Here is a 13,027-nt window from a genome sequence, read left to right as displayed (position 1 = left end):
GTTTCTGTATCAGGAGTTTGAAGGAAGATGAAATCATAACTTTGGGAGTCTGTGGGGAGAAAAGAAGAAACCATAGCTATTTTGGGGCACTGATTTTCGACTCATTCTGATTGTATCAGAGTAATTTTTTTCTGATCAGAACCAATCATTCAATTTCCATTTGTTCAGCCTGTTGTTCTGTCCACAAAAGGTTATTTCATCAGAAATGGGAATTGTGATATTTCTGGGAATGCTGGCCACTTAGATAAAACTGAAGGACTAGACTTGGAGAGTTGTTGCCTCCAGGGCAGACAGCCATTGTACATCTCTTTAGTGTCATTGTATCCTTAGGGAAAAAGGTCAATGGGCTTGCTTTTCATTTGAAGTAATCTGTCTGGAACAATGAGCCAAAATGAAAGAGGGTCTTAAAGGAGAAAGAATTATATGGCCTTATTCGACTTAAAGGGAGTTGTTGTGGATGAAAACAGAAAGACCAGTGGAGTACTCTAGCTAGCAAAAATGCCTTTCATCTTTACCAGACTTTGAATATGATTGAGGCAAATGAAGGAAATATGTTTATCTTAACTTTGTTTTTTTTTTAACTTGTACAACTCATCAGGTGAATGTTTTTTGTTCAATTGTTTCATTCACATGCAACATTTTGTGACCCCATATGGGACTTTCTTGGAAAAGATATTAGAGTGACTTTTCATTTCCTTCTCAGCTCATCTTACAGATGAGAAAAAAAAAGAGACAAATAGGGTTAAGTGACTTGTCCTGGGTCACACATCTAGTAAGTGTCTGAGGTCATATTTGAACTCAGGTCTTCTCAGCTCCTGGCCCAGTGGTCTATCCGTTATACCATAGATGCTCAGAGTGAATGTACCCTCGCCAAAACAGAGTTATAAAAAATCTTAGCCTATAACTCATGGTATCAAACATCATAAAATTCTGTTTGCCCCCCCTTATGTAAGTGCGTATATGTGTACATGTATATACATATATATGTATGTGCTTACACATGTATGTCTATGTGGATTTAGATCTGTATACCCAAACATGTATAAGTGAATGTGTGTGTATGTAGGTATGTATGTATGTATATATACATGGGTATATGTACATATTTACATATATATGCATACATACATTTATATTAGCCATATATAGGATTCCATAATAATGGACATCCAACACACACACACACACACACACCCCTAGTATGTGTATATACAAATACAAACATATATTCAAATGCTTTTGGCATATTCATATAGTTCCATTGATAGGTTATATTCCTGCTGTCTGAGGACAAGTCTAATTTCAGAAATACCCACCTCAAGATTAGATACTAAGGTTTAACTTTGAGGATCTCTGTAGCTTTTCAAGCTTAAAAGCTGAAAGCTCTAGTGTTAGGTCCAATATCAGTGAAATGTGTGAAATTGCACAGTTGCATCAGTGAAATTTCAGTCTGCTAAAATATATACACATCTTTGTTTTCTATGTTTCTTTCTATTTTTCTATCTCTGTCTCCCTGACTCTATGTCTCTATATCTCTTTGTCTGTCAGTCTCCAGGTGTTTGTGAAATTAGCCTGATCATCATTTTTTTTAACACCACAGTAATATTTCCCTACAATAAAATATCACAACTTGTTTAGCCATTCCGGATTGATGGGGATCCCCTCAGTTTCCAATTCTTTGCCACCATGAGAAGAGCTGATACAAATATTTTTTGTACAAATAGGTCAATTCCCCCCCTTTTTGTCACATTGGGATACAGGCCTAGTAGTTACATTACTGTATCAAAGAGTATGCACAATTTTATACCCCCTTGGGTATAGTTCCAAACTGCTTTCCAAAAAGGTTTGGATCAGTTCACAACTGCACAAACAGTACATAAGTGTCCTGATTTTCCCACATCCCCATCAACATTTGTTATTTTACTTTTCTATCACATTAGCCAGTTTGATAGGTGTGCCTCAAAGTCATTTTAATTTGCATTTCTCCAACAAACAAAGTGATTCAGATTGAAGAGCATTTTATATGACTATAAATAGCTTTGATTTCTTCATGTGAAAGTGCCTGATCATATCTTACCACTATTTATCAATTAGTGAAAACAAGTATTCTTTTAAATTTGACTCAGTTCCATATATACAATATATATGTATATATATATATATAAATACGTGTGTGTGTGTATATATATATGTATATGTATATATATATATATATTATATATATATATATTTGAGAAATGATGCCTTTATCAGAGAAACTTGCTGCAAAAATTGTTTTCCAGCTTTCTACTTGCCTTCTAATCTTGGTTGCACTGGTTTTGTTTACGCAAAACCTTTTAAAATTCAGTGTAATTTAAATTATTAATTTTATGTCTAGTAAAACTCTCTATCTCTTGTTTGGTCATAAATTCTTCCGCTCTCCACAGATCTGACAAGAAAACAATTTCTTGCCCTCCTAATTTGCTTTATGGCATAAACACATTTTGATCTTATCTTGATATACAGTGTAAGATTTTGGTCCATACCTCATTTCTGCCATATAGTTTTCTAGTTTTCCCAGCATACTTTTTTTGGAAAATAATGATTTTTTTCCCCCAAAAGCTGGAGTCTTTGGATTTATCAAACACTAGCTTAGTATGGTCATTTACTACTAAATCATGTGTACATAATCTATTTCGTGGATCTGCAACTATTACTTGGCCAGTACCAGAGAGTTTTGAAGATTACCACTTCATAACATAGTTGTAGATATGGTATGGCTAGGCCATCTTCCTTTGTACTTTTTTTTCATTAATTTCCTTGGTAAGGTAACATTCATTACCTTTGCTCTTCCAGATGTATTTTTTATGATTTTTTAGCTCCATAAAATAATTTTGGTAGTTTTATTGGTATGGCACTGAATAAGTAAATTAATTTAGGTAAGATTGTCACCTCTATTACGTTGGCTTAGCCTATCTGTGAGTAATTAATATTTTTTTTCCAATTGTTTATATCTGACTGAATTTGTGTGAAAAGTCTTTTGGAATTTTGTTCATAAAGCCCCAGAATTTGTTAAATTGTTTACATCCCTATGAAGTAATATAAATACTAAACATATATGTACCAAATGGTATGGTATGCAAATTGCTAAAGAAAAAGTTATATGACTTATACGAAGAAATAGACATAAAACTATACTAATGTAGGGGAGCCAAGATGGTGGAGTAAAAAGTAAGTAGCTCTTATTGAACCCTGAAAGCCAAGAAAATATAGACTCAGGAAAAAAACCTGAGTGAGGAAAAAGAAGAGACACAGTGTTCTTGCAGCTCAGGAAGCCTGGGAGATCAATGGGAAAGGTCCCCTATCTAGGGGACAGGGAGCAGTACAGGATGAGAGGCATCCAAGCAAATCAACAGCAAGGCCCACCTCAACATTCCAGGGGGAGATCCTGAGGCCTAGAGTGGTGGAGCAGGTAAGTGCCAACACCAGGATCCACCCTAGAGCCTCAATACAGGCAGGGGAATTGGAAGACAGCAGCTCAGAAAACCACCACAGGCAACAGCATTTTCCAGCAGCCAAATCACCCCATACTTTAGCACAACTCCAAGAGGCAAAGCTCCAGACTGACAGACATTTTCAAGCAGTGAAATGTCCCTGTGAAAGGCCTGGGTGAGCAGAAGCCAAACATTGAAGTATAAGACACAGGGGAGCAGAAGAAGCTTAGGTAAGTGCTCCCTTCACTCCAGTAGGACAGTTCAACTATTTTTTTTAAGTCAGGAAACTGGCAAACACCATGCACAAAAAGCAGAAACAGACATTGACTACAGATTCTTATTATCAGGACAGGGAAGATCAAGGCACAAATTCAAAAGTGGACAACATTGTCAATATTCCCACTTCAGAAAGCTCAAAGGTGAATATGAACTGGTCTCAAGCCCAAAAAGCCTTCTTGGAAAAGGTCAAGAAGGACTTTAAAAATCAAATAAGAGAAGTAGAAGAAAAATTGGCAAAAGAAATTAGAGGTATGCAAGTGAGAGTCAATAGCTTGAAAAAAGAAGGACAAAAGTTTACTGTAGAAAACAAGTCCTTAAAAATACAATTGGGCAAATGGGGGGGAAAAAGTATACTGAAGAAAACAACTCCTAAAAAGTAAAATTGGCCAAATGGAAAAAGAGGTACAAAATCCAATAGAAGAAAACAACTCATTAAATGAATGGGGCAAATGGAAGCTAATGATTCTATGAGAGATCAAGAATCAATCAAACACAAATGAAAGAATGAAAAAAATAGAAGAGGTGAAATACCTCATTGGTAAAACAATTGACCTGCAAAATAGATCCAGACAATTTAAAAATTATTAGTCTACCTGAAAACTATGATGAAAAAAAGAAAAGTAGCCTGGACAACATGCTTCAGAAAATCATCAAAGAAAATTGCCCTTGAGGTCCTAGAACCAGAGGGTAAAATAGTCATCGAAAGAATCCACCAATCACCTCCTGAAAGAGATCCCAAATTGAAAACACCAAGGAATATTGTGGCCAAATTCCAAAATTACCAGGTCAAAGAGAAAACACTGCAAGCAGCCAGAAAGAAAAAATTTTAATATCATGGAACCACTGTCAGGATTACATGAGACCTTGCAGCTTCTACATTAAAAGGTGGGAGGGAGTGGAATAAAATAATCTGTAGGGCAAGGGAGCTTGGATTACAACTAAGGATCAACTACCCAGCAAAACTGAGCATAATCCTTCAGGTGAGGAGATAGACATTCAATGAAATAAGGGAATTCCAAGCCTTATTGATGAAAAGACCAGAGCTTAATAGAAAAATTGACCTTTAAATAAAAGACTCAAGAGAGGCATAAAAAGCTAAACAGGAAAGAAAAAAAAGACATGCTATTAATAAGGGCAAATAAAGGAAGATGACACTTGTAACACTTGAGAGCTGTGATGTTATTATGGCATTTTAAAGGGGATAAAGTTACACACAGGGAATGGGTATAAGTTGACTTTGATGTGATGATAAAAAAACTAATTTAGTGGTGAAAAGGGATTGTTCTGGGAGAAGAGGAAAGGAGGAGGCAGAGAAGGGTAAAACATGTCACATGAAAAAGACACAAAAATCTAATACGGGGGGGGGAAGGGAGGGAGATGAGCATTGTTTGACCCTTGCTCTCATCAGATTTGGTTCAAAGAGGGAATTACATAATCAGTTAGGTAAAGAAATTGAACTTACCCTATAGGAAGTAGGAAGGGAAAGGGAAAAGAAAAAGGAGAGGTGAATAGAAGGGAGGGAAGAAGTGAAAAGGGTAAAGGGGAGGAAAAGGGAGTGGGGCTAATAGAAGGGAAAGCTAACTGAGGGAGGCAGTGTTATAAAGCAAGAATCTAGTGAGAAGAGAAAGGAAGAAAAGTTAGCGAAAAGCATAAACAGAGGCGAAATAGGATGGAGAGAAAGACATAAATAGTAATCATAACTGTGAATGTGAACTGGATGAACTCTCCCATAAAATGGAGGCAGAGAGCAGAGTGGATTAAGAACCATAATCCTACAACATATTGTTTAGAAGAAACACATTGGAAGTAGAGGGATACACACAGAGTAAAGGTAAAAGGCTGGAGCAGAATATATTATACTTCAGCTGAAGTAAAAAAAAAAAGAAAAAAGAAAAAAGTAGGGGCAGCAAACCTGATCTCAGACAAAACAAATGTAAAAGTAGATCTAGTTAGAAGAGAAAGGGAAGGAAACTACATCCTGTTAAAAGGTACCATAGACAATGAAGTAATATCATCACTAAATACAGGCACCAAGTGGTATAACATCCAAATTCTTAAAGGAAAAGTTAAGGGAGATACAGGAAGAAATAGACAGCAAAACTATTCCAGTGGGGGACCTCAACCTTTCCCTCAGTGAAGTAGATAAATCTAACCACAAAATAAAAAAGAAAAATGTTAAGGAGATGAATAGAGTTATAGAAAAACTTAAATATGTTTGACCTCTCAAGAAAACTGACTGGGGACAGGAAGGAATATATCTTTTTCTTAGCAGTACATGGTACCTACACAAAAAGTGATCATGTTCTAGGGCATAAACACCTCACAATCCAATGGAGAATGGCAGAAATATTAAATGCATCTTTTTCAGACAATAATGTAATAAAAATTACATGTAATAAAGGGCCATGGAAAGATAGAGTAAAAATTAACTGGAAACAATGTAATATAATCTTAAAGAATGAGTGGGTCAAACAACAAATCATAGAAACAATCTATAAATTCATCCAAGAGAATGACAATAATGAGACAACATGCCAAAACTTATGGGATGCAATGAAAGTGGTCCTTAGTGGAAGTTTTAGATCTCTAAATTCTCATGTGAGTAAAATGGAGAAAGAAGAGATCAATAAATTGGGCATGTAACTAAAAAGCTAGAAAAAGAACAAATTAAAAATCCCAAATTAAATACCAAATTAGAAATTCTAAACTAAAGGAGAGATTAATGAAATTGAAATTAAGAAAACTATTGAACTAATAAATAAAAGTAAGAACTGATTTTATGAGGGAAAAACAATAAAATAAATACATCTTTGGTTAATTTTATTTAAAAAAGGAAAGAAGACCAAATTACCAGCATCAAAAATAAAAAAGGTGAATTCACCACCAGTGAAGAGGAACTCAAAACAATAATTAGCAGCTATTTTGCCCAACTATATACCAACAAATTTGAAAAACTTAATGAAATAAATGAATATTTACAAAAATATAAATTGCCCATATTAACAGAAGAGGAAGTAAAATATTTAAACAACCTCATTTCTTTTCTTTCTTTTTTTTTAAACAACCTCATTTCACAAAAAAGAAATTCAACAAACCATCAATGAACTCCCTAGGAAAAAATCTCCAGTGCCAGATGGATTTACAAGTGAATTATGTTAAACATTTAAGGAACAATTAATTCTAATACTATAGAAACTATTTAGGAAAATAATTCAAGAAGGAATGCTACCAAATTAATTTTTATGATAAAAATATGGTGCTGATACCTAAACCAAGAAGAGCCAAAAGAGAGAAAGAAAATTATAGAACAATTTCCCTAATTAATATAGATGCAAAAATTTTAAATAAAATATTGGCAAAGAGATTACAACAATTTATCTCAAGGATAATACACTATGATAGGTAGCATCTATCAAAAACCATCAGCAAGCATTATATGTGACAGGGATAAGCCAGAAGCATTTCAAATATGATTTGAGGTGAAACAAGAATGTCCATTATCACCATTGTTATTCAATATTGTACTAGAAATGTTAACTTTAGCAAACAGAGAAGAAAAAGAAATTGAAGGAATTAGAATAGGAAAAGAAGAAACAAAGTTATCACTCTTTGCAGATGATATGATGGTATACTTAGAAAATCAAGGAAAAATTACTTGTAATAATAAACAAATTTAACAAAGTTACAGGATATAAAATAAGCCCACACAAGTCATTGGAATTTCTATATATTACTAACAAAGCCCAATAGCAAGAGATAGAAAGAGATTTCCATTTAAAGTTACTGTAGACAATATGAAATATTTGGGAGTCTACCTGCCAAGACAAACTCAAGAACTATATGAAAGCAATTACAAAACTTTTCATGCAAATAAATTCAGATCTAAATAATTGGAAAAATGTCAGTTGCTCATGGGCAGGCCAAGCTAATATAATAAAAATGACAATTCTTACCTAAGCTAATTTACTTATGCAGTGTCATACCAATCAAACTACCAAAAATTATTTTATAGAGTTAGAAAAAATAATAAAAAGATTCATTTGGAAAAACAAAAGGTCCAGAATATCAAGGGAACTAATGAAAAGAAATGCAGGGGAAGGTGGCCTAGCCATTGCAGATATTAAATTGTGTTATAAAGCAGCAATCATCAAAACTGCTTGGTACTAGCTAAGAAATAGTGGTGGATCAGTGGAATAGGTTAAGTATGCAAGACACAATAGTCAATGACTATAGTAATCCGTTATTTGATAAGCCCAAAGACCCCAGCTTCTGGGATAAGAACTCACTCTGACAAAAACTGCTGGGAAAACCAGAAAAGAGTGTGGCAGAAACTAGGCTTAGACCAAAATCTACACCATATACCAAAATAAATTCAAAATGGGTTCACAATTTATGCATAAAAAATGATACTGTAAGCAAACTGGGAGAGCAAGGAATAGATTACCTAACAGATTTATGAAGAAGAGAAGAATTCAGGACCAAACAGGAGATAGAGAACATTATGAAAAGCAAAATGGATAATTTTGATTACATTAAATTGAAAAGTTTTTGCACAAACAAAGCCAATGCAACCAAGGTAGAAGCTGCTAAATCCTGTGTATTCCTAACTGCGGCTCTTCAGTATTTGAATTGAACTTGAATTGTTTCTTTCTGGCTGCTTGCAGTATTTTCTCCTTGAGCTGAGAGTTCTGGAATTTGGCCATAATATTCTTTGGAGTTTTAATTTTGGGATCTCTTTTGGGGATGTTTGGTAGATTCTTTCAATCATTATGTTACTTTCCAGTTCTCAGATATCATGGCAATTTTCCTTGATAATTTCTTGGAAGATGCTGTTCAAGCCCCCACCCCTTCTTTTTGTTCATGGCTTTCAGGTAGTTTAATAATTCTTAAATTATCTTTCCTCAATCTATTTTCCAGTTCAGGTGCTTTTCCAATGAAATATTTCACATTTTCTTGTAAGTTTTCATTCTTTTGATTTTGGTTAATTGCCTTTTTTTTTGGTAGGCAATAGTGTCAGGTGACTTGCATAGGGTCACACAAATAGTAAGAGTTATGTGTCTGGGGCCAGATTTGAGCTCAGGTCCTCTTGACTCCAAGTTCAGTGCTCTATCCACTGTACCACCTAGTTATCCCCTGGTTGATGGCTTCTTGATGCCACAAGGAGGCATAAGTTTCCAGTAAACTGATTCTAATTTTTAAGGAATAATTTTCTTCAGTTAGCATTTGTATCTACTTTTCCAGTTATTTTCTTTAGTTAATTTTTGTACATTTTTTTTTCAATTTTGTGATTCCTTTACCAAGCTATTAACTCTTTTTTTTTTGATGATTCTCTAGTATAGTTCTTCCAGTTTTTCTTCTACCTCTCTTAATTGACTTTTAAAATCTATTTTGAGATGTTCCAGTAGTTCTTTTTGGGCCTGAGATCAATTCATATTTCTTTTTGAGACTTCAAATGTAGGAGTGTTCACATTGTTGTCCTCTTCTGAGTTTGTGTTTTGATTTTCTCTGTCACCATAGTAGCTTTCAATGGTCCATGTTTTTGTTGTGTTGTGTTTTGTTTTGTTTTGTTTTTAATTTTCCAGTCCATTAAATTTTTTAAAATTGAGCTCTGTTCCTGTGGTCCAGTGGGCACTATCCCAAGCTTCTTGCAAAGATAGCTAGAGGCCTGGCCACTTGCCTGCCACATCTAGGTATCTGGGCCTGGTGTTTACCTGATGCACCTTGGAGCCTCTAGCCCTGGTGGCTGGCCTACTCTGGAAGGTCTTCCAGGCCTATCTGCTTGCCTGTTGTGTTGGAACCTCTGGGCCTTGTAACTCACCTACTACATCTGGTGCTAGAGACCTCACAGCTAGCCCATTGTACTGCTGGCCTGCTGCAGCAGGGCTGTGGCACCTCAGTTGCTGACCTGTGCTTGGGCCAAGAGACTACTATTTGCTTGCTGGGGCAGTACCTGCACTGTGCAACATTCTCCTCTTACCCAAGTGAGACAGACCTTTCTTGCATTCCTTTTAAATTTTCTTGTGATGAAAAATTGTTTTGTCCCATCCTTTTGTGGGTTCTGCTAGTCCAGAATTCATTTTTAGGTATCATTTGAGGTTGTTTGGAGGGGAATTTGTGAGAACTCAGGCAAATTCCTGCTTTTTCTTTGCCATCTTGGCTCCACCAAAACTAAGGTGTTTAAAACCTTAAAAGATGATGCTGTTAAAGCGTTGCACTCTAAAGCCAGCAAATGTGAAAAACAAAATCAACAGTGGTCACAGGATTGGAAAAGATCAATTAATATCCCAATACTAAGAAGGTCAATGCTAAAGAATATTTAAAACATCAAATATTTGCATTCATTTTTACACACTAGCAAGATTATGCTTAGGATTTGTACACGCTAGCAAGGTTATGCTGAAGTTTAGTAATATGTATATATATAAACCTGACTTACTAGAAATACAGGCTGGTTTTCAAAGAAGCAGAGGAAAAAGAGACCAAATTACCAACATTCTGTGGATCATGGAGAAAGCAAGGAAGTTCCAGAAAAAAAAAAAGTTACATTTGCTTCATTGAATACACTAGAGCTTTGACTGTGTGGATCATAATAGAATGTGGCAAACCCTCAAAGAGATGGGAATATCCATAACATCTTATTTATCTCCTGAGGAACCTGTATGGAAATCAAGAAGCAGCAGTTAGAACTAAACATGGAATAACTAATTGGTTTAATATGAAAAAAGGAGTACAATAAGGCTATATATTGTCACCTTATTTATTTACCTTATATGCAGCAAATGTAAAAGCGGGCATAACATTTAACTTTTAAAGAAACAAAAAAAATCTATCATCATGTACCTGGTCCCATCACTTCCTGGCATATAGAGGGAGCAGAACTAGAAGCAGTTTCAGATTTTATATTTTTGAGCTCAAAGATCACTACAGATGGTGACTACAACCATGAAATTAAAAGATGCTTGCCCCTTGAAAGCTCCTAGAAAGCTATGGCAAATCTAGACAGAGTACTAAAAGGCAGAAACATCACTTTGCTGACAAAGGTCTTTATACTAAAAGCTGTTTTTTCTTTCTAGTAGCAATGTATGCCTGTGAGAGTTAGACTACAATGAAAGCTGACTACTACAGAATCAATGCTTTCAAATTATATTGCTGGATGAAAAGACTTTGAAGAATCCCTTTTGGGAGACTGAGGATGGCAGAGTAGGGTAGCCAAGATGGTGGAGTAAAAAGGTAGTTGCTCTCACTCTCCCCTAACAACCTCTGAAAACCCATCAATTATCACCCCAGAAAAAAAAAACCCTGGAACAGCTGCAATAGAAGAAAGACGGGGAGCAGCAGTGCAGCAGCCCAGCAAACAGGTCTCCCAGTGCTTTAGCAGAAACAAGGGAGACAGCACTGCAAGGGGCTCCAGGCAGATAAACACCCTGCAGCACCCATTTAAAAGGAGCTGAAGAAAACTAAAGGAAAGGAAAAGCAGGCAACCTAGAATTGCCTGAAAGTTCCAGCCTTGCTGATTCCAACCCAACATGAAATAAGCTGCCAGAACCCTACAGCCTCCAATTGCCAACATAAGAGGCCCCAGCACACAAAGCCAGTGATGAAGACCTAGGCTCCCAACAGAAGAAGGTTGGGTCGGTGCCCTCTGTTCTCCAGCAGGAGAGCTCCATCTTTTTAAAGGCCAGGGAATAAAGAAACACCGTGAGTAAAAAGAAACATACCACAGATTCATAATATGAGAAGAGTGAAGATCAAGACAGAAATTCTGAAGAGGACAACATTGTCAACAAACCCACATCTGTAACAACAAAAGAGAGTATGAACTGGTCTGAAGCCCAGAAAGACTCCCTTAGTAGAGCTCAAAAAGGATTTTAAAAGTTAAATGAGAGAGGTAGAAGAGTCCCTAAAAAACACAATTGACCAATTGAAGAAGGAAATACAAAAACTAACAGAAGAAAACAATCTGTTAAAAGCTACAATTGGACAAATGGAAACTAATGACTCTGTGAGAGAGCAAGAATCAGTCAAACAGAAACAAAAAAAATGAAATAATAAGTGAAAACATAAAATATCTCATTAGTAAAACAACCGACCTCGAAAATTGATTCAGGAGAGACAATTTAAAAATTATTGGACTACTTAAAAATCATGACAAACAAAAACCTGGACAGTATCTTTCAGGAAATCATAAAGGAAAACTGCCCAGAAGTCCTAGAACCAGAAGGTAAAATAAGCATAGAAAGAATCCACTGCTCACCACCTGAAACAAAATCCCAAATTGAAAACTACAAGGAATATAATAGCAAAATTCCAAAATTACCAGATAAAAGAGAAGGTGCTGCAAGCAGCCAGAAAAAAACAATTTAAATATCATGGAACCACAGTAAGGATTACACAGGACCTTGTAGTTTCCACATCAAAAGACCACAGGGCATGGAACATGATATTCCATAAGGCAAAGGGGCTTGGATTGCAGCCAAGGATCAACTACCCAGCAAGAATGAGCTTGATTTTTCAAGGGAGGAGATGGATATTCATTGAAATAGGGGGTGTCCAAACCTTCCTGATATAAAGACCAAAGCTCAACAAAAAGTTTGATCTTCAAGTACAAGATTCAAGAAAGACATAAAAAGGTAAATGGGACAGAAAGCTACAATATGTTGTTAATAAGGGCAAACTGTTTACATCCCTACAAGGGAAGATGGCACTTGCAACTCTTGAGAACTGTATTGTTATTACACCATGTTAAAGGAGTATTCATAAAGATGGTGGATATTAGTTGACTTTGATGTAATGATAAAAAAAAATCTAATCAAGTGGGTCAAATAGATCCAAATAAGTGGATTAATCTGACCTTAGAAAATGTACTGAAAAAGGAGGAGGCAGACAAGGGTAAATTACATTACAGGGAAAGACACAAAATCCTGTTGTAGTAGAGGGAAAGAAGAGAGGTGGGGTGAGCATTGTTTGAACCTTACTCTTATCAGATTTGGCTTACAAAGGGAATAACATAATCAGTTAGGTATAGAAATCTAACTTGCCCTGCAGGCAGTAGGAGGGAAAAGGGTAAAGAAAAGGGAGATAGAAGGGAGGGAAGAAGCAGTAAGGTAAGGGAAGAAAAGGGAAAGGGATAATAAAGGGAGGAGGGACTGAAGGAGGCAGTGGTCAAAAGCAAAACACTAGTGAAGGGGGGAAGGAAAAGGAGAAAGAAAAGCATAAATGGGGGGAAAAGGATGGAGAAAAAGACAAAGATAGAAATCATAATTGTGAATGTGAAT

Source organism: Phascolarctos cinereus, unplaced genomic scaffold (assembly GCF_003287225.1).
Source record: "Phascolarctos cinereus isolate Bilbo 61053 unplaced genomic scaffold, phaCin_HiC Scaffold_4;HRSCAF=312, whole genome shotgun sequence".
NCBI classification, from domain to species: domain Eukaryota; kingdom Metazoa; phylum Chordata; class Mammalia; order Diprotodontia; family Phascolarctidae; genus Phascolarctos; species Phascolarctos cinereus.
Note: the sequence above shows the minus strand (reverse complement) of the source record.